This window comes from Protopterus annectens, chromosome 7.part0 (genome assembly GCF_019279795.1).
Source record: "Protopterus annectens isolate FY-2018-M chromosome 7.part0, PAN1.0, whole genome shotgun sequence".
Taxonomy (NCBI): Eukaryota; Metazoa; Chordata; order Ceratodontiformes; family Protopteridae; genus Protopterus; species Protopterus annectens.
In genome coordinates this window covers 1,698,331,552-1,698,356,245 of record NC_056739.1, presented here as the reverse complement: position 1 = coordinate 1,698,356,245, position 24,694 = coordinate 1,698,331,552, and positions in this window count along the sequence as shown.

Sequence of the window (24,694 nt, the reverse complement as noted above, 5' to 3'; positions counted from 1 at the left end):
CGACACGACGGATGACAACACCAACGCCGAGGATGCCGACATGGGGAAAGGCTGTGTGAGTATGCGGGTGACGACGGTTAGTTGCGAGGGCAGGTAAGTGTGGAGATTGACGGTCTGTGGGGATAGGGGTGGGTTAAGTGAGTTAGGGTTAGGGAGCGATAGGGTGGGTTAAGTGAGTTAGGGTTTAGGGGTGGGTTAAGTGAGTTAGGGTTAGGGAATGATAGGGTGGGTTAAGTGAGTTAGGGTTAGGGAGGCGATATAGGCTTAAGTGAGTTAGGGTTAGGGAGCGGGTAGGTAAGTGTGCGATAGTGACGGACCTTAGGGTTAGGGTAAGGTTTAGTGTGGGCTTGTAAGGATTTTGGTGTGCTTGTGTTGTGTGTGTGGTTTGTGGAATGGGGATGTGTTTTGTTTTTAATTGTTATTGTGGTGTGTGCAGTGTATGGGGTTTCGTGTTTGTGTACCGTCGGTTATTTCGTTGTCGGTTATGTGTGGTTTCGTGTTTATGGACTGTCGAATATGTGGTGTCGGTGATGTGGTTGTCGGTGTTGTGTGGTTTCGACTATGTCAGGTAGAACCCTGGGAACACAGGTTGACAGCAACCACTCTTTTGATCACCACATTGCCACTGTGGTCAGAAAGTCCTTCTATGTGGCACATCTCATTACTAAGGGTTTTGCATCCAGGAAGAAAGAGGTCATTGTCTCCCTCTACACTTCCCTCATTAGGCCAATCATCGAGTACAATGCCCCACTTGGCATGTACCTCACTAGACACCTGCAACAACTGGAGAGGCCACAAAAGTACCTCACAAAGAGGATCCTAGGCCTTAAACACTTGCCCTATATGGACAGACTAAAAAACTCCAAATATTCTCTGTCTCATATCGCCTACTTAGAGGCGATCTCTGCTTGACTTACAAAGCCATGTCTGACCCAGCTCTGTTAGAAATGCTACATGCAAAGAAATCCCAATCCCGCCACACCACACGCTCCAGAGACCTCAACCTCATTACCACAATTGACAGAACATGCTATAGGGACAGATTCATAACCCAGAGACTGCCCATGCTATGGAACAGACTTCCATACATGTCAAGCAGAGCACCTTGCTGACCCTCTTCAAGAGAAATCTTGATGAGTGGATGGGAAACAGAAAATTTACCCCGGGGATAACACCAGTGGCTCTACTCGACAGAGGAACTGGGAACTAAGGTCGGGTGGCACTATGCCAGGGTATTCCTATGGCTAGGCTTATAAAGGCCCCAGGGCCATTAGCCTAGTACACACCTATGAACACCTATGAACCTATGGATGGCCAGTTAAAAAATATGCTATCAGCTAAATGCCTTTTTTTTAGAAGAGGCAAGACGCTGGGAGGATGGTTCAGCCATTACAAAAGAGGTGATGCTATTAATCAGTCTTTGGGTCAATTGACCTGGGGGGGCACTGTGATTAAAGATTGCCAGCCCTTGGTCATTGCAGTTTTTGTAAATATATTTCAAAGACTGAATGCTTTTCATTGTTTAATATATCTAACGTGTACCAGTTAAGAATTTTTGGGAACTGTATCACAGCTTGGATTATATATTTGGTAACATGTAACTCTTCGGCTTTTTATGTGGGGCAGACTTCACATCTGTTAAAGCTTAGAATTTCATAACATCTTAGCGATATTAGATGTGCTAGAGTTTCAAATGCTTTGTTTAAACATACACTACATCATAAAACACTGAGGTTTCAATTTACAGTTATAGAAAAATTTGTATTAGATAGAGGTTATAATGGGGGTAGACATAGTATTTTGAACAAAAAAGAGAAGGGTTGGATTATTAGGTTAGGTGCTCTATTCTCTCCAGGTTTAAATGACACTCTGTAATTGTCCGATCATTATTAAGGTGTTGCTGTTTAAGGAATGTTACACTGTCTTGATTGTTAAGCACTGAAGAAGTCTGATATAGCCAAAACAGGTATGCTGTAGAATCTTGGAATGTTGGAATAAAACACTTGATACTCATGAGATTTTTGTGCTGTTTTTCACCACCGTGGATGAGTGCTGGCTGTTCAAGTTTGTATAACCATAAATTCACCACGGGGGTTCCACCTGTGTCCCTCTTGGACAGGGGCAATAGGCGCTAATTGTGGAAATAAGGGTAGAACTTGGCTAGGCTTGTAAGGATCCTAGGGCCATTAGCCTAGTTACTTCCTATGATCCTATCTGTGATCCTATGATACAATGTAAAAGAGACACTTCCATTCAGTGGGTCTATCCTTGGTTGTCAGTAAGTGCATTACACACTCCTGGGGATTCAATAACTCCGTATAGGCTTAGCTTGAAACCTACATGGAGTTTATTTGTTTGCACGATGAGCAGCAGTGCTAATTGCATGTGCATGCAGCACATCAGGCTTAAATGTAAACAAGCATGGTTTCATGGCCAGCAGCAGTGTTGCCATCCAGGAAACCATGTAAAGCAACATGAACACCTGCAGATAGGTACATCTGTTTATCTACAGGCAAACTTGTTCTGTGGAAGTGCACAGAAAGCCACAATGACCACCAGGATTTTTAATAAAGCAGTCTATACAGTTCTAATAAATTACATGAAAGTGTATACAGTACAGAGTAGTGTGCAAACCTGTTTCAGGCATACTGAATAAAAGTTTTGTAACTGATTAGGAATGGTACATAGACTGCATTAGAAATAATTATTCAGGGGAAGTGTGTGTATTGGATTAACATTTGTTTACTGGGAAAGTGATGAATTGTAGGAATGAACACAGAGGAAGATGACAGGTGAAACATGACAATGTACAGCAGATGAAGGCATATCAATGTATGTACACCACAAAGAGACAGTTATAGCATTTGCAGTAGTCACATATGTACATAATACAATATGTACTGCTGTGTCCACCTCCTGTGTGGGTATAGTCATATCATCACACAGTTATTGCATATTATGTGACTGTCACATAAGTTGATATATCAATGGAGAGGATTCTTTGTGATATAAGCATCCAGACATGAACAATGGAGAGGACATTTTATCAAGGACGGTACATACAATATGGGTCAGGTACATATTGTAAAGATGTGCAAAATGAGTTACCTGAATATGAATGTAATGTCAGCATAGGTCTCAGCCAAGCAGGACACATAGCAACAGGCTCATGTACAACAGTAGACAGAAGCATACACAATCATGGACAATATCAGAATAATACCACCATTCATCCCAAGTCTTTGACACAGCATACATGATTGTGAGTGGTTATAGGTGGTTCTGGAAGAACTATTGTGATTTCTCAGCAATCTATGAGGGGAGTCAAGCACACCTTCCTCAAAAATTAACATCTGCTGGAGGTATTAGGAGGGACACTACTACACCTGTATTTGAAATTACGAACAATCCTGGCTAGTTGCTAGGTGTGCTTGCCATATATATATAGATATATATATATATATATATATATATATATATATATATATATATATATATATATATATATATATATATATATATATATATAAGGCACAATCCACACTGTCAGGAATGTAACCCATGCCTTTAATTGTTGTCAATCAGCTATGTATTTATTGTGTGCATTACAGAAACATGTATCACACATGCATCTTGTATAATACCTTGATGGAGGTTTAATATAATTTTACTGAATAACACTTGTCCAAATCCAACTTGCGTGAAGTCGGAAAACCGAACAATGACAAAGATGAGCACCAATAATTCTGACTGACAAATCTCACCCCCTTCTCGATCCATGTTAATGCTTGTTCCTAAGTCCACAGTGGTAGAAAATTTCAAATTTGGCATTTATTTCGGGTATACCAGAATTCGGCATAATGAGTTTTCATGGAAGTGAGTCAATGATACAAAGACTTGACTGAATGTGATTCAGTAAAATGATAGTAAACCCTTGATGGGGGTTTTGCACCATCAACCACTAATGTTTATGCAACTAAAAATACTTAGGTATGGCTGATAAGATGCGTGGGACCTCACTGTGGCAAATGTGGTGCACGTCTGTAATTCATCCCTGGAAGATGTGTTAGGAGGTACATGAAAAAGAGTACATTGTATTCAGTTACTGGTGTGATGAAGGCTGAGAATTATGGAACTATAATGCCCTTTGATGTGGATGTCCCACACATACTCAGGAGTACTGTTACATACAAGGTAGTAGTCACCACTGTGGGCACATGCTGGTGGACATTCCCCATACCATCTTCCGAGAGTACATAGGTCACATACCACTTGGTCTTCTCATAGGGGTGTGCTGTCTATATTATAATTACCTTGTGTATTTTCTTTTATAACATAACTAATCCCCCTTGATTTTTTTGTATCTACTGTCTCCATGGCTGTGGCAACAATCCTTTGTGTGTGTTGATACTGTCTGTATTATTCCAATACCACACTTGGCTTGACCAGGTCAAGTTACACAGGATGATAGTGTTGTTATCATGCATGCCTTGCTGATCTTCTTGAGGACATCAAACAATTGTAGCAGACATGATTTAGCCTGAGCAAATCCCACATCTGTTTGGTACACAGTTGGGATATTACCTCTGTCCTTTTAGAGAAGGTCCATGGTGAATTGTTGGTCTACCTCACAAATGAGGATAGTCAGTATGGGTCTTTATATGCAGGAATCAGGTGATGTTCCCCCCCAGTCAGAAGGATGCATGTTTATGTACACCTTTCTACAGAAGCATAGGCTTTCTGGAGGCTGTGTTGAAGTATGGATCCACCTGTGTCTGGTAGGTCCAGACTTTGAGTCACACTAAAGGCAAACTGTGATGTTGTCAAGGCCCATTGATTCTATGCTATTAGCTGTAGAGGGTGCACAGATGAGCTTCCCTCCTTAGAATAAAAACTGAGCAATGTTTGCATGTATACTTTGGCTGATGGCCAGTGGTGACAGGTGGGGTGATGTGTGAGTCAAACTGTCAGTTAGCAGATTGTCTGTTTCCTACAGTTGGGTATGTCTTCTGGCATCCACACACAGATCTGTGCTTAGTTGTGTATTCCCCTTAATATTTCACATTTATTGGGATAAATGATTTGTGAAAATATCTTCAAATACAATCTTGGTCATTAATCATATTTCACACACTGGTACTATGCATAGTCGTACAACTGTACCAATGTCACAAACTTACATCAGTTGTACAACATATGCCTATATGTTTTTCATGGGCAAGCTGTGTCTGAGTGGCCTAATGCCATATCAGGATACATCAGAGATCGTTGTTTGTGGCTTATCCAGAACATTTACTGACAGAAATGGTAATAGTATCACAATGGTGCTGCTGATTGTCACAAAAGGAGATACTGCCAACCCAGCTATCTGGAATTTTGTAAATAATTATATGTAATTTGTGAATATTAACATGATTTGTATAGAAGTGTAACGAAAGGAGATACTGCCAGCACAGTTGTCTGGAATTTTGCAAATAATTATATGTCACTTGTGAATATTAACATGATTTATATAGAAGTGTAACAAAAGGAGATACTGCCAGCACAGCTGTCTGGAATTTTATAAATAGTTATGTGTCATTTGTGAACATCAACATGATTCATATGCTTGTGTTACAAATGTTTTAGAACTGTATGTTATGTGTATATCAAACTAGGTTTGTACAGACATGTGTGTTGAAAATGGTTTGTGAAGTACTGAGCTTAAAGATGTATCCGCAGTGTACCCTACTGGAAAAGAAGGGAAATGTATATACACTATTGTAACTGTTTAAATGTGTATATTTTAACTGGAAAAATTGGAACACAGGAGGTTAACTTGCAAAACTTCAGAAAAATAATTGAAATTAAATTGCTTTATGGCTGGACCATAAAAAGATGTTATCTTTCAGTTTCAGTGCAGTAACAGACACAATGTCTGTACTAGGGAGCTTTCTCTTTTGTGAAATAACTACTAGTTTTGAAATGTGTAGGAAGGTAATTGTTGTATGACTTCCAGGATCTTCCTAAATTTGAGGGGAATGCCCTTGTGTATGTATTTTCACAGGCAGATGCTAAATGCTACCAGCTGCATCAATGGTTGTTTTGATCCCGGGAAGTGAAGTCAGATGACAAGAAAGGATGTCACTCTGCAAGTATCCCAGCAGTAATATTTGAGATAGTAATTTGGCAAGTCTCTGAAAGAGAGGCGGTATTCTGTATTTTGTCTTTGACCTGACAGCATCAAGATCCACTCACCACATCTGCCTTTCTTGCTGTGTAAGTAAGTTAACTAGGATATAGTAATTCTCTAGATATAGTCAAGAATATAGCAAAGCTTAATTTAGATGTTTTTCTTTATTTATTTGAGACTGTCCTGCAATGTTGTTAAATATTTCCTGTGATTTTTGAACTCTGATGTTACTGTGATTATATACTGAGTATTTTCTTGTTCTTTTATTATTTATTATTAAATATATTTAAACCTTTCATTGTGGCTGATATTTGTGAGACATATTTAAGTTCTGAGAGCACTTGCATATTTATTTGGTGACACTGTGGGCCACTCCTAATAGCCTTGCTCTTGGTCAAACTGCCATTTGGATTGATAGTAACATTACACAGTAAGACTGGATACCCTTTGTTAAAGGCCTTAAAGTAGATGATAAAGAGTTGGCTGGTGGCAGTGATTCTACCTTATAGTCTGGGCAGAAGGGTCATAGCTAGTAAGCCTGTGCCGGCATTTCCCAGGTGTGTGTATGTAAAACAAATCTCCAAGAGTAAGTGTGTCAGCTACTTGGCCAGGGACACGAAGCACTGCTTGGACAGAGAAAGTGTTGGAGATCTTGACTTGGCCGCTCAGCTGAGATCTCAACTCTATAGCTGTGCCAGTGGGGAGTTTTATTGGGGATCTGGAGAAAGAGAGAGAGAAACCAGTCCCAGACTGACTGTGGTCTCTGTGTACTCTTATGGGAAATTACACTTGATGCAGAGAGCTGCATCTGGAAATACTGTGTCTGTACCTGTCATCCTCCCAATGTAGGTCCCCTACTGGTGCTACTGGTGAGGATTGAGGCTCCTTGATAACTGGGCCAGTGGTAGGGCATCACACCGACAACCTCAACAACCATTGGGTATAGCTACACAACTGCACATACAATGAATTCCACAAGGTTACAACTGAATCAAAACATGTGATACACTGGTTGTGTATATCACAGCATAATAACATATATATGAGACAACACTTATGTGACCATGTAATCAATATGAATTTATATTGATGTCTGTCACAGAACATTTAATGATGATATGTAGACACACGCACACCTGTGCCGTACTGCAAGTCTCACTGTGATAAATGTGAACTGTGTAAAAAATTGATCTGCTCCACTACAACACATGTTCTAATATGGCTACAAAATACATACAAGTGTATCTATCATATCATGTCAACAGTTCTCATGAGGCATATTACTACAGCTGTTATAAAAGGAGCATGTAATGCAATGGCAGCAATGGCCATCAATACATCAGCTCACATCACAGATTGTAATACTCTCTTGTAGCCATACTGTATATCCACACCTTGATATAGCACGTCAGTGACAGCAGCATTGACCTGTCAACTGTTCATAGGGTCATAGAACATTATTAGGCTAATGTCCAACATCACATGAAATTCTAGCCATTATTATACCAAGTAAAAACAAATCCCTATATCTGTATTATGGAATATAGTAAGACTATTGTGCATATATGTATATTTGCTGGATTGCATTACATCCTGCCACTGTCCATATGGGTCATGTGCACCACACCATGACAGAATTAGCAAACACATATGCAATGGTCTGGAGATGGCTTGTAGAGGCTCATGGAAGGGCTCTGCTTCATGATGTGTGTATGCATATTTGACATTAGGACATCCTCCACTCCTCTGCAGGAAGGATCAGACAAGAGGAGAAGATAAACACTTGCACCACACCACACTCATCACATTGTCCCTCAAAACCTACACCACCAAAACACACACATAGAAACACAAAACACACACCTATATTTACGGAGGATCTCAATAAAAACCTGCCCAAGCATCAGGGACCTCCAAACCAGATAACGCAAGCAAACTCCACCCCCCAACACAACCCAAATGACACATAGCCCACAAACTCAGTGTGCCACTCAACCACAGCTCATAAGGCTTAACAACGTACCCAACACTCTAGTCATAGGTGACTCTATAGTCAGGCACACTGATGTTCCACTCACCAGGCTAAACAAGGAGAAAGTTACTGTCAGCTGCCTGTCAGGTGCCAGGATCCACCACATAATGCACGCACTCAGGTCACTCCACAACAAGTACAAATATGACTCCGTCATTGTCCATGTTGGTGTGAATGACCTGAGACGTACCTCCCTGGACTACATGAAAAGAGACATGGAGGAGCTCTCCAATCTTGTAGCCCAGGCAGGTATGACCCTAGCCCTGAGTAGCATCCTGCCATCACCCAGAATGATACCACAGTACAAGGACAGAATGATTGACTTCAACAATTGGCTAAGCTTCTGGTGTCATTCTAAGGGGATCCAGTATTTGTCTGCCTGGGACATGATCGGCAGACCACGATGCTTTGCCAGAGATGGCCTGCACCTGTCGCCCTTGGGATTCTGGATACTGGCTAAGGCTCTAGTCACCTGTATAGTGCCTTTTTTAGGCAAGGTTCAAATGACAAATTCACCACCATAACAGGTACAAGCAAGCAAAATCTGAGGGTAATGCTGCTCAATGCTAGAAGTCTAAACCTCAAAATGCACTCACTCGAGGCACTCCTTAAAATGGAGAACATCGACATCTGTGCAGTGACAGAGACCTGGTTCAAAGCTCTAGAGAACACCCATGCATTACCAGGCTATATTCTTACCACACCTTTCAGCCACCTAACCCGGAACGAAGCACTAAAGGTGGAGGCGTGTCCATATTTATTAAGGATATCCACACCTCCAGGCTAGTTGCACAGCATAATGCATCCAAGATTATCCAAGTGCAACTAATTCTGGGCAAGACCGCAATCCAAATTGTAGCTTGCTACAGAACCCCCACCATGCCTCAGGATTCCCACTCCTCATTTCTTGATATACTGTAAAGTATTAGGGTACAACCCAACACCCTAGTAATGGGCGATTTCAACTACCCCACCATTAACTGGGAAAACTACTCATGTACCAACTCTTTTGCTCAACATTTTCTGGAATTCATAAATTCCAACACCTTGGATCAACTTATTCACACCCCCACCAGGGGTAGCAATATCCTAGACCTGGTCATTACCAATATGGGCAACCGGTGTTCCACACCAGAGGTCAATTCCTCGTTGGTCTGATCCTACCACAAGCTAATCACCCTAGACATCTACATCTACATCTCTTCCCCACCTCCAGTTAGGGAAACCACTGTAAAAAACTTCTCCAAAGCCAACTTCACACATTTTAAGACAAAAGTGGCAAACTTCGTGACACCAAGGCAGACGGACAATAGAGGTACGACTGCTGAATCCTACATGAATGCACTTTATAAGCACTTACACGAGTGCATGGATCATGCTATCCATAATAGATCCAAGATGCTATCCTCCAGAAAAAGGAAGCCAATCTGATAGTCCTCTGCCATAAACAAACTCTACAAGAGAAGAAAGAAACTGTTGCAAAAAAGAGTACAATCCCATGACTGGAGGAAATCCCTGGTCAACCTCAGTAAGAAGCTGAGATCCCTCATAAAATCCTCCAAAGCTAGTTATGAAAACAAAATTGCCAATGACTCTAAAGACAACCACAAAGCATTCTATAGCTATGTCAAGAATCTCAATGGCAACACTCAGATCTGCTCTGAGTTACAGCACAATGGCACTAAATGTACAGAACCAACTGATATTGCCAACATCCTGGCAGATAGGTTCAGTGCTAACTTTAACCCCCTCTCACCCCCTAGAGGGCCCATCTCTATACCGGAAGAATAAAAAGTTCCTGTAATCACGGATGCACAGGTAAAAAAAACACACTCTCCAAAGCCAAGAACACAGCATCCATGGGACCTGACAAAATCCCAGGCTGCGTTCTACACAAACTACAGAATGAACTGGCACCCTACCTAAGTACCATGTTCAATCATAGCCTTACCTCAGGCTTTGTACCCACTAAATGGTGCACCACAATGGTTATCCCACTCCACAAAGGGGGAGCCACGACTGACCCCGGGAACTACCACCCCATTAGCCTGATGAGCCTGGTCTGCAAGGCCATGGAACGTATCATCATGGAACTCATAAAGACATTGGTAATCTCCAAACTCTGGACCCTACCCAGTTCAGATTTGTAAAAGGTAGATCATGACTGATTTCTTTGAAGCAGTCACCAAAGCCATATATGAGGGTAAGGTGGTTCACACAGCTTATCTAGATCTCGCCAAGGCTTTTGACACCATCCCCCACTCTGGAATTATAGATAAGCTCACTAAACTAGGTATAAATCCCTATGTCACAAGATGGGTTGCCAACTGGCTCATGGACAGAACCCACACTGTGAAAGTAGCAGACTCCAAATCCGACTTCAGACCAGTGACAAGTGGAGTACCACAGGGTTCAGTCCTGGGTCCTCTCCTGTTTGGTATCTACTTCTCTGAAGTACAGGCTAACACAGAAGGTCTTTGGCTAACAAAGTTTGCAGATGACTGCAAACTGGGAGCCATAATCGAAACTCCTAACGATGTGGACATACTACAAAAGGGCCTCACTGAGACAGATGCCTGGTGTCAAAGCTATAGCCTGAAGCTCAATGCCAAAACATGTATTGTCATCCCCTTTGGTAAAAACTCTGTACCCATGAACTACCACATAACTGGTAGTCTACTTAATGCCAAAAATGTGATAAGATACCTTGGGACACAGGTGGACAGTAGTCTCTCCTTTGATAATCACATCACTACGGTAGTCAGGAAATCCTTCTACATGGCTCACCTCATCACAAAAGGATTCTCATCCAGAAAAAAAGAGGTCATTGTTCCCCTCTACTCATCACTCATTAGACCCATTATAGAGTACAATGCACCTTTTGGTATGTACCTCACAAGACCTCTACAACAACTGGAAAGGCCACAGAAATACCTCACAAAGAGGATTACTGGCCTCAAACAGATGCCCTATGCAGACCGTCTCAAAAAAACTCAAGCTTTACTCCATCGCATATCGCCTACTCAGAGGTGATCTCTGCCTAACATACAAAGCTATGTCAAACCCAGAGCTGTTGAACATGTTCCACTTAAAGAAATCCCAATCCCTCCGAGCTACATGCTCTAGGGACCTAAACCTTTTCACCACAATAAGCAGAACATGCTGGAGGGATAGATTCCTGTCCTGGAGACTTCCCATACTCTGGAACAGACTACCTATCTATGTCAAACAGACTTCATCATTAGCACTCTTCAAGAAAAATCTTGATGGCTGGATGGGAAATAGGAAATTCACCCCAGGGATCACTTCTGTGGCTCTGCTCAACAGGGGCACAGGAAAATAATTTTCTTGGGTGGCGAAAGCCAGGGTACATTTTTGGGTAGGCTTATATAGGCCCTAGGGCCAATAGCCTAGTACCTACCTATGAACCTATGAACCTATGGATGTCATGTGGCCAGAGGAAAAGGAGGATGGTGAATGCGTGGGACCGACTGATAGTGAAATGAAGAGCAATTCCAAAGATCATACAGTGACCAAAATGTACCACCAACCCCACACACACAGGAGTATACTGGGCCTGATTTGAGCATTACACCTGTGTAGGTATAGAATATGAATGCCATGTAATGTCACAGTAGCAACACCACATATAACTAACTGTAACACCATCACATTGCACTTTATGGAGTATGATAGCATCATTGTATGCTGAGAACATATTTTGAGGAGTGTAGGACATGGATGTAAAATCACATCCCTTTGTAAAATTATCTCAAAAGTGATAGTTGTATGTATACACACGCAAGTTGCCTGCTGTCAGATTAGAACACCTATGTGTGTGTAGGTAAAGTAGCTTGCAAACACAGTAGTTAACGTTACTACCACAGCCCATGTTTGGCTTGAATACTGTCAAAGTGCATGTTATAGGATGACAATCATATGCTACAAAAAGATGTTCGGAGGAGGGTTTGACACAGCTGTGTCATCACATATCATTCTAAAATTGTCACCATAGTGATTGCTGAATGCATACACAGTTGAATGCAGTGAGAACAGAATCCCTACTTAACTATTTACAAAACACAGTACTTAATATATGTGCCACAGCATAATCTAGTTTTTATAGTGTCAGACAACACTTTATAACTGATGACATCATCAGTGCCTGGTGAAAGGTGGATGGTAACAGCAGTGTCCCACATGCAGGTGTAAAATGGTGTCTCCTATGTCAACCAACACCCAAACTCCCATTCACCACAGTGAGAATAGAACCCCTACCTAACTATTTAGGGAAGCACAGTACTTAACACAAGTGGCACAGCATAAGGCTGGCTTTTAGAATGTCAGCCAGCACTTCATAACTGATGACATCAGCCATGTCTGGTGAGAAGAGGATAGTAGTAGCAGTGTCCCACATGCTGGTGTAAAATGGTCTCTTGAGTGTCAACTAAGTGCTTACAGACACACACACACATTAGTTGACTACAGTGAGATTAGAACAACCCCTACCTAACTACACTGATTAGAGAACTCAGTATCAAACACAAGTGTCATGGCACAAGTCTGACTTTTGCAATGCTGCTAGACAATTTAGAGTGGAAGACATCATCACTGGATGTTTGAAAGAAGATGTTGGGAAGCCTGAATGAAATGGATGTGTAGTCTTGTACAACTAACAAAATATCTGTACTCCATGGGACTGTATTTCTGACTGTAGAATACACAGTTATGCTCTTCTGACTAGACGCACACACACACCAGTTGACCAAAGTGAGATTAGAACCCCTACCAGACTAAATACACATACTATAAAACTCAGTAATTAATGCAAGCACCATGGCACACATCTGACCTTTTTAATGCCACTGGACAATTTATAGTGGATGACATCATCATTGGATGTATAAGAAGATGTTGGGAGGCCTGAATGAAATGGATGTGTAGTCATGTACAACTGTCAAAATAGTTGAACTCTTTGGGATTGCACTGCTGACTGTAGGATACACAGTTATGATCTTCTGACTCGACACACACACTAGTTGACCACAGTGAGATTACAACCCTTACCTAAGGTACACTAACTTGAAAGCTCAGCATTTAATGCAAGCACCACAACACAAGTCTGACTTTTGTAATGATGCTGGACATTTTATACTGGATGATGTCATCATTGGCTGTTTGGGAGAAGAGTTTGGGAGACCTATATGAAATAAATGGGTAGCCATGTACGACTGTTAAGATATTAAATTTCTGCTTGTTGCTGGATTGATGATAGCAGGATACAGACTGATGTTCCTTTTACTATGCACATACACTTACACATACATAGAGACACATGCATAATCTGGCTGATGTGCTAATCTATCACACATTTAATTATTTAGTTTGTATCTGCAAAACACAGTATGTGATGATTGCAACACCATTGAAGTATGTATTCACCTTGTCAGAGTTGTCTTTATAGATTATGCCATCATCATTATATGATCTAGTTGGCACATCCTGTTATGAGAGTGGAGGGCAAAGTGTGGATAGAATATTTCCTACTGAGTACTCAATGTGTAGGTATAGTTTAAGAGACAGCTTTACAAACTACATGCAAACAGCTATCAGGAATGGATGCAGCAGAAATGAGACATTTTTCCCAGTATGTTGTGTACATTGCACACTTAGATTGTCACATACAGACACTCACATTTATTGTGACCATATTTGAATCTTTATATTTGTGAATAATTGCTGCCATATTAGAGCAAGTATTAGACAATCTGAATGTGTATTGTCAGTATAAAGATGTACATGGTATGTAACAAAGCATTTTTGGTATTTGTAGTGTAGTTGATAGTTGGGAACAAGTATTAAGAGACCAAGTTTCAAGTGCATAGGTACAGGTAACACATGATTACAGTGTAAATATGTGTTCAATCATTAAAAGGTGCATTCCCTTTGGTTGTGTTTTTATATGTATTTTAATGAGATGAAGACTAACTCTGCAGTAAAGATAAATAATACAAGCTAATGAGCACTTTCCATAGCACACTGCTGAGCGGCTGGTTTGTGTGATTCTTGGCAAAGGATTTGCACATGTGAGATACACATTTAAGGACTCCTACTTGAACTTGAGAAGTATTTATCTGTACTGGCTATGGTAGACATACCTAACAGATAAAATGGTGATCACATACAGTTCATTTTGGAAATGTGTCATAAATTGTCTAACCTTAAAAAAGGATTTATACTGCTTTCCTTATCTGTGCATAGTTAAGTGATGAGCAAACTAGAGCCTCTGCTTCATTGATAAAATTATAAGATCTCTACTGGTTTGCTTTCTTCTGTGCAAGCACAGTAAGTGGAGAGGTGTGGCAGTCAGCACTTTGGAAACAGGTTGGAGGATGCTATGATTAGGGATACAGAGGGGACATTGGATGCCCATGCCTGTCAAATGTAGGGACAGTGAAAATCTAGTCCTCACCCACAGAACTGTCATTGTCTCCTTACTCTGCTGGCTGTTGGAGTGCTTGATGTTGTGACAAAAGGAGGTACTACCAGCACAGCTAGCTGGAATTTTGTAAATAATTATATGTCATTTGTGAATATCAGACTAATTTATATAAAATGTTTGTGTTAGAGGTGTATTAGAACTGCATGTCATGCATATATGAAACTGCTTTGTACAGATGTTTGTGTTGAAAATGTATTTGTAAAGTGCTTGTGTTTAAAATGCATCCACAGTGTGCCCCACTGGAAGAGAACAGAAATGTACATGCACTATTGTAACTGTTTAAATGTATATGCTTTGGCAGAGGAAACTGGAGGGTTAACCTCAGTCCAGCAAACTTTAGAAAAATATCTGAAATTAAATCACTTTATAGGTTAGGCCATAAAGATGCTATCTCACAGGTTGCAATGCAGCCAGAGACACAAAGTCTGTACTAGGAAGATTTATGTATTGTCTTTGGGGTGAACTAAGTGCTACTTTGGAAGCATGAAGGAATGCAATTGTTTTATGACTTCCAGCACCTGCCAAAGATCTGAGCAAAAGCCCTTGTCTGTGTATTTTTACAGGTAGATGCTAAATATTGCCAGCTGTCAGCAATGGAGGTTTTGCCCTGGAACTAGAAGTCAGATGACCAGAAATTATGTCATTCTGTAAGCTATCCCAGCAGTACTATTTTACATATTATTTTGAGAAGTCTGTTAGACTGAGACAAAGCATTCTGTATTCTGTCTTGACCTTACAACAAGAAAAAAACATTCACCACATCATCTGCCTTGCTTTATTAAGTAAGTTACTTGGGAATAGTATAATTATCTTAGATTCAGTCAGGAATATAGTGAAGTTTAGTTTAGATATGTTTATTTATTTGTCTGCGCCTGTCCTGTAATGTTTTAAATATTTCCTGTGATTTTGAACTCTGATGTTACTGTGATGATATACTGAGTATTTTCTTGTTCATTTATTATTTATTATTAAATATATTTAAGCCTTTCATTGTGGCTGATCTTTGTAGAGATATTTAAGGTTTGAGAGTACATTCATATTTATTTGGTGACACTGTGTGGGCCACTCCTAACAGCCTTGCTCTTGGTCAAACTACCATTTGTATTAATATTAAACAGTAAGATTGGACATCCTTTATTAAGGGCCTTAAAGTAGCAGCCAAGGGGTTCTGGTGGCAGTGGTAACTACCTTATTGTCTTGGCAAAAGGGGGCACAGCTAGTAAACCTGTGACAGCCTTTTCCAGGTGTGTGTATGTGTGTGCAAATAAAATCTCCAAGAGTGTGTGTGTCAGCTATTGGGGCAGGGACACAAGGTACTGGTTGGACAGACAGAGTGTTGGAGGACTTGGTTTGGAACCCTGGCTAAGGACTCAACTTTATAGCTGTGCCAGTGGGGAGTCTTATTGGGGATCTGGAGAAAGAGGAACCAGCTCAGGACTGAATGTGGTCTCTGTGTGCTCTTAAGGGAAACTGCACTTGATGTAGAGTTGCTTCTGGAAATACTGTGTGTGTACTTGTTATCCTCCCAGTGAACACCTCCCACAGGTGCCAGTGGTGAGGTTTAAAGCTTTATGATTACTGACCCAGAGGTGGGATAGCCATGTCACATATTGGTTGGCAGTGGTGGGTCATTACAGATGTCTTTGTTTTCACACCATTGCAGAGAGTATCCTCGCCATCAGCAGAGGCAGGCACCAATGGTGCTCTCTACAACCTCACACACCATGTCTGGCATCTGCTGGCAGATGACAAAATCCCCACCTCTGCCAATACTCCTGGAGGGTACCACTACACCACCTGCCAGGGTAATGCAACCTATTGTGGAGGGCCCAGGTAGTGCAGGTGGTGCAGAGGCAGTACAGTCAGGTTAAGTCGCAGATGTGCTGGACATCAGTGCAGGAGCAGGTGGAGTTGGGGGCAAGCTGAGCCACAGTGGTTGGCCTGCCTCCCTGTGCTGTAGATCATTTTGTGATTTGCTAGAAAAGGATGACATGGAAAGGCTGCAACCACACATATTAAAATAAGAAAAGAGAGATAATAGTTGGTGTAAGAGAAAAAAAAGATAATTAGTACCATCATATATGACATACAATAAATGAGTATAATATAAAGAATGTATTTCTACTTTTACATTTAAGTATACTTTTTAACAAATGCAAACTACAATTGATTGCACTGAGTAATCCTTACAATATGCATATATTGCACATATGCTTGATCAGTTAATACAGAATACATTAACAGCATGGCATGCCTGTCAATTTTGTTGGAAGTATTATACAATATTTTAAATGATTATACTATATATTTGTTACCTGTGGGATTTAAACCCACAACATCTGAATGCAGTGTTACAACTTACTCCTACAGTTGACTTGTAATACAGACTGAAGTATGCATGCTTAATTTTACAGTTAATATATGCATGCTGAATTTGCTACTACTGTATAGAAGAGCAATACTTTAGATACATACCCATTGCTTCCCTAAGTCTTTCTAAATGCTCATCATAGGCTTCACTGTTCACTGCTACCTCCTGGTTGGCTGCAGAATGAAAAGAAGAGAACAAGAGAAGAGCATTATGCATACCAGTCTTGTCTATATGAAGCTTTCTATCTAATTTAAAATATCTTATAGGATCATAGGATCATAGGAAGTTACTAGGCTATTGGCCCTGAGGCCCTTACAAACCTAGCCAAGAATTTAGCCCATGTTCCAACAAGTCAGCACCCTATGCCACTGTCCACCAGGAACATAGGTGGAATCCCAGGGGTGTATTTTCTGTTCCCTATCCAGTTATCCAGGTTGCACTTAAAAAGGGTTAATGAGGTACTCTGATTTACATGGAGAGGGAGTCTATTCCACAAAAGGGGGAGTCTCTGGGACACAAATCTGTCTCACCCAACAAGTCCTATTGATGTCACAGACCAGGTTGAGGTCATGCGTGTGGGTTACTCGAGTGGAGCTTGACTTCTGGATATGCAGCAGTCCCATCAGGGCGGGGTCTGAAATTGCTTTGTATGCCAGACAGAGCTCACCTCTGAGGAGTCTTAGGAGACTGAATAGAGGGACAGGGCTTTTAGCCTATCTGTGTAGGGTAGATGTTTGAGGCCCTGGATTCTCCAGGTGAGGAATCTCTGTGGTCTCTCCAGCTGCTGCTTTGAGGTACATGCCAAAAGGGGCATTGCATTCAATAATCAGTCTTATAAGGGAAGAATACAGGGATGTTATGACCACCTTGTCCCTGGATGAGATATCCTTACTAACAAGGTGGGCCATGTAGAAAGCTTTCCATACAATGGAGGCAATATGGTGGTCAAAAGTCAGTTTGCCATCAACCTGGGTTCCCAAGTCCCTCACAACTGATTGCATGCTTAGTGCCTTATTATCACTGTGATAATTTCTGGTGATGTCATTCTCCCCAAAAGGGATGATGATGCATTCTTTGGCATTCAATTTAAGGCCATGTTTCTTGCATCAGTCATTTGTTTGGGTGAGACCCTCTTGGAGGATGTCCACATCACTAGAGGAATTCATGACAGCACCCAGCTTGCAGTCATCTGCAAACTTGGTCAGCCATAGCCCACTAGATTTGGCCTGCATCTCTGAGAAGTATATCCCAAACAGCAGGGGCCCCAAGACCGATCCCTGGGGTACACTGCTTGTTACGGGTGAACTATTTGAGGTGGATTCCCCTGTTTTGATTAGGTGGGTTCTATCAGTGAACCAGTTTGCTATCCATCTAGTAACATATGGATTGATGCCTAGTTGAGAGACTTTATCTATTATACCAGAGTGGGGAATAGTATCGAAGGCCTTGGCCAGGTTAAGGTAGGCAGTATGCACTGTCTTCCCCTCATCTATGGCCTTGGTGACTGTCTCAAAGAAGTCAACCAATTTTAACAGGCATGACCTCTCCTTGACAAAACCAAACTGTGTGGGATCAAGTGTCTGGAGGTTTCCAATGTCTTTATTTATGAGGTCCATGATAATTCACTCCATGGCCTTGCAGATCAGGCTAGTTAGGCTGATGGGTCTATAATTTCCTGGATTGGTGAACGTTCCACCTTTGTGCAAAGGGATGACAGCAGCTGTCCTCCACTCGGCTGGGATGAAGCCGGTACTCAGGCTTTGGTTGAATAGGGTGCCTAATGGTGCTGCAAGTTTCTGCCTGAGTTCATGTCGGATGCAGCCTGGGATGTTATCGGGTCCCATGGAGGCTGTATTTTTTGCCTTTGAGAGGACAGTGATGACTTGCTCCCTAGAGATAATGGGAGGGGTGCAGGTACTGGAATTGTCCTGTTTTACTTATGGGTGGACAGAGGAGTGAAGCTTTCACTGAACCTGTCTGCCAGCAGGTTGGCTGTATCTACAGGGTTTGTGTATGTGGTGTCCTTGACCACCGTTTCTGAGCAGATCTAAGTGCTTCCCTTGAGATTGCGGACATATGTAAAAAAAGCCTTATGATTGTCTTTAGTAGATGCGGCCAGGTTGGACTTAAAGTTTGCTTTGGAGGATTTCACTACTGCTCTTATTTGCTTGTTCAGACTAATCAGAGATTGCTTCCAATTAGATACCTGCTCCTTCTTGGTCCTGGATGGCAATTTTTTTCCTTTTATTATGGAGTTTATTTATTGTAGATGTTCACCAGATAGGTTTACTCTTCCTTGAGGAGGAGGATTTCATCATGTCTGGTATTCCTGATTCCATGCAGCTATATAAATGCTCATATAGTACTTTGATGTATGTTTGGACATATGTGCCAGTTTCTGTGGAGAGTTTGGGGACTGTGAAGCTGTTTATACCTTCCTTCAGGAGGTTATAATCAACTTTGGAGAAGTTTTTTTGTTTGACCCTAGCTAGGGCAGGGTTGGGGGAGATGGTGACTTTGAAAGTGACTGCTTTGTGGTCGGTTGATCTTACCAGGGATGATGACACTGTAGGGATGCTGCAGTGGTTAATCATGTTGGTTAATACAAAGTCCAAGATATTTTCACCTCACCACTTGTGTGGGTGTCAACCACCTGGTCCAAGGCATTTGCATTGACGAAATCAAGGAATCTCTGGGCATTTGTGTTTTGGCGTGAGTATTTCTTCCAATCTATGGTTGGATAATTAAAGTTACCCAGGATCAGGGTAAAGGGTTGAATCTTGATAGATTCGAAGAGGTCCAGATAGGTGGAGTGGGCATCTTGAGTCAGAATTAATTTGCACAGTTTATCTGTATACTTACACAACTGTGGTATGTCAGCAATCCTAAATCCATCCAGCCACTGGCTGAGTGTATTCTCCTTGCACCTTTTAAAGTCAAGTCATTAACATGGTGTCTGCATTGCTCTCCAGTGCGTCAAATGCCATTTGCACTGGAGACAGCCTTGGTCAGACTCTTCTAAGCATCAGATTTGTACTGAGACCCAGTGTAATACCCCTGCAGCAGCCTTCAGCTGTGGTGCTTTACAAGGAGTCCAATAAAAATTCTGGACTCTTCCCAACCCACCTATGAGCCCTAAATTGGGCAACTTCCCTTCTAGCTACAGACATGTTCACTCTGGCAAACAGCAAGCAAGAGTTAAGTGTTTTACTTCCAATTTATGTTATCATATTTAATGTTAGTGTGCAAACCAGAACAACCATGCAACTGAGTCTGCATGACATTAAGTGGAAAGAAACAGTGCCAAACACAGAGAAAGGCAGTTTATGAACTAAGAAGTGTAATGTGATAATTGGTATTAGTTTTTGGTTTAGATGCTGCTGCACCTATTAGTTGATTTACCTTTGCAGACATGTATTGGGTGTATATATTGTATGACCTGACACATTTTTGTGTGGCTTTACACACTTATAAAATTAATTTGCACAGTGTGGGATTCAAACCTATGCAACATAGACAAAACATATTCTTCCACATAGGTGATTTTTTATCCTTGCCACAGAAGTGTGTATCAGACATGCTTGTTAATTATATATAAATACACATGAGAGAGTAAAGGGTTAACCATGTATGTGTGTAACCTGACAAGGTCTGGTTTATGCATTCATGTTTGTATGAGTCTGAAGTCCATCCAAGGCCAGAAACATAATTGTCAGTCACACATTAATTCAAATGATCTCCAGTGCTATACATACTTATTGTTATTTATAATTATATATACATTGCTTTATATTTTATAAAATTGAGTGGACAAGCATTCCTAAAATTGAGAGTATACTACATTAGAACTCAGGCTCTGTAACTGTGTAATTGTACAACCATAATTGTACTGATACCCACAATTACACATCTAATATATCTCTGATGGGTCTAGGACTCTTGCACAAATGCACTTTTTACTGAATCGTGAATGGGTGAGCATACTTGCATGAAAATGCTTTTCACCGAAGCAGCATTTTCGCATAAGTATACCTATTGTGCTGGTCGTACTACAGTGCAGATAAGGGAAATTTCCCTTTTCCCCACTGTAGTACAATCTGGGAGTGAGAATATTAAAGTAGGGGGGGTGCAGGGGGGCTTGTCCCCCTGCGTAAAAGTAGATATTTTTTAACACACTTTAGCGAAAGTGCTTTTGTTAAAGTGTGTTCGGTGATAGTGGATTCGGACAGTTGAAATTTCGTTCAACAGTCCTAGGTACATCTCTGACATCCTGCGTATGCTCAATGCACATGCTAGAGATAGTTATTCCTATGAGTAAGTATTTTTCTACTGTTAATTTTTATATAAAGTAAAGTAGAACATCAGTAAGAAAAGTTCTGCCTTAGCTGATTTAGAACTCAGGCTTACCTGCACTATAACACTTAACTTACAATTCCTGCCACAAGAACCAGGCAGCAGCTGTATATTTTCAAATTCATCACTCTGTATGTCTGCTGACTGCCACACAATGCCACTTAACATGTTTGTGTGGTGGCAAACTACAAATAATACAATGCATCTGTTTTGAAATTGTCTACTGTCTGCTTCCTGTCTGCAGGTGTTCTGGACCTGCTGGCGTTGTGGGAGATCGCTGACCATCACACAACAGTGTTTAGTGGGTTTGCGCAATGGTAAGCAAAAGATACAACAGTGTATCCATTTTGAAACTGCCTACTGTCAACTTCCTCTTTGCAGGTAACAATGTATCCTTTTTGAAATTGAGACTATCGGCTTTTTGTATGGGCCATTAGACTGTTTTTGCGATGGTAAGTGACTCGAAAATGTGACAAGCACAGCTGCACATGCATTAACATTTAACATTAAAAAGATAAATGTGTGACTTGAACAATGATCTACAGATTCTATATACTGTGTGGTTCATCATGTTAACAAAATGTGTTGTACCCACACTTGATTCACAGTTGTAATTTATGCAGTCTTTATCATACAAGTAAGTTAACATTAAATTTTAATGTATTTATCCATTCTACCATGTTTGCACTAAGCCTCCCACCAAGAAAATATTAATATTATAAAAAAAAATGCAAAATCCATCTCAATACACATTAAAGATTTTTGTATAGCTCTGGATTCAAACTGTCAGACTATTGAACATACAAAGCACAGTAAGGGTGTGTTATCTCTTTTTGCCACAGAAACAGATTTGCAACAGGAATGAAAATTATTGTGCATATAAGCAAGTCCCATTTCCACCACAGCATTATAAAGACATACAACACTAGCACAGTTTCAATTGTTTGTACCTGTGTTGCTTACATATTTAGTGCAATGAATGTTCACACAACCATTTACAAGTATTGTTTGCATCTGTGCAGCTCTGTCTTTTCTCTATATTGTGTTCATTCTTATGTTATGTGTGCTGTTATAGGGCATTCTGTATCCTTCTCCTTAAAATGTATGACAATATTACATGACAGTAAAATATATTTTTTTCTTCAAAGGAAGTAGAGTTTGATTACTATTGCATTGAAAATGAGAAATGTGTGCTGTTCACTTCCATTTCAAAGATTGCTACAACCACTTCTACACTTGGTAAGTGTATGCTGGCTTACACACCCACAGCAAGTAGGGAGTCTGAATTGTTGTGTATTCCTTCTCCCTCCCACTAACCATTCACAGTTGCAATCCATTAGCAACAATCACCGAGGTAGTGCCTACACTATGCTTACATGTGCTACAAGAACCCAGAGGTTTAGGATTCAGCAATTCTAATGAGTCCACACCTCTTTGCATGTTCACTATGCTCAGAGGCATGCGTCTACACCAAAACAAGGTAATCATGTAGCTAGAGAACTTGACAGTGAGAGGACTTGTGTATTTGTAGAACACAGATGATTGAGATTCCTTTAGATTTATCGGTACAGAAGTCTTCCGATGTTGCTAAGGTATGCTTGTATTTTTCAGGTACATGCTAGGATTAAACTGTTATCTGTATTCACTTCTAATACTTCACTCTTGATGTAGGCAGTTTTGTCATGCATTGACTTTAACAGATAGACAGCTTTAATAACTGTTATTACCAGTGTTATTGTTAAAACTGGTTACCTTACAGTCTTGTCTATCTTATTTCATGGAAATGTAAAGTACTATATTGTCAATGATCCAGAGGTGTTATGCTTTTAGGATGGCACATAGACACCACCAGGGGAGTGCTGGGAACAGTGAGAGGTGCCTAGTAATCATGTATAATTGACTTTTGTGTTGTAAATGCATACGCATTTTATGAAATTCTGTAAAAGCATTTATAACAAGTGAATTATGTGTTATTCCTTGGATTGTACAAACTATCATTTTCCTGTTGTTTTGGGGGTGGGGTACCAAGTACTATTTGTGTGTTTTCACATCAAAGTTGGGTTTCAAGAGTTTAGCTCTTGCAATTGTGTAGTCATCCTGGTATTTCCATGGGTGTGTGGAAACTTGTATGTAATTAGTGGCATGTTGTAGCACAGCATCCAGGAATTCCTGCAGGATCCTGGATGTTGATGCCTGTAATATCCCCAGCGTATGTCCTGCTGGCCTCTGAAAGGTTCCTGCAGCTAATATTTTAAGTGCTGCACATACCTTGGTCTCCACAGGTATTGGTCTCCCTCAGTTTACCCTTGCTGTCAGTTGTGGATGACAGAGGTTGCAGAATTCCTGTAGTGTGTCTCTATCCACCATATAGTGCTCTACAATTTCCACATCTTGCAGACCATGGTAAGTTAACAGGAGTCTAAATATCCTTCTCCTTCTTGGCCAGGGTCTATTTGCAGCAACAGCAGCATAGACTTGTGCCTGCTGTACATACATACATATGTATAAGACCAGCTGCAGCCCATAACATTCTTTCTGTGTAGAGTACCTTCCATGGCTGTATTCCAATATGTTTTGGAATTTGCAGGGAAAACATACACTGAGTGTATATATATATATATATATATATATATATATATATATATATATATATATATATATATATATATATACATATATATATATATATATATATATATATATATATATATATATATATATATATACATATACATATACATATATATATATATACATATACATACATATATATATATATATATATATACATATACATATATATATATATATATATATATATACATATATATATATATATATATATATATATATATATATATATATATATATATATACACACACATATATATATATATATATATACACACACACATATATATATATATATATATATACACACACACATATATATATATATATATATACATATATATATATATATATATATATATATATATATAAACATAGATATATATATATATATATATATATATATATATATATATATATATATATATATATATATATATATATATATATATATATATACCCCCAACCAAGTAACACAAACTGAGAAATCACAAAGCAGGCTGGTGTTACAAGAAACAAGGATAAAATTTATTCTTAAGCGCTTTCGTCACAGATTACAGTTTACTTCTTCAGAAAAAACAGAGTGCCTCCACCCACTCCTTAAATACTCATTACAAATACATTCCAAACCAA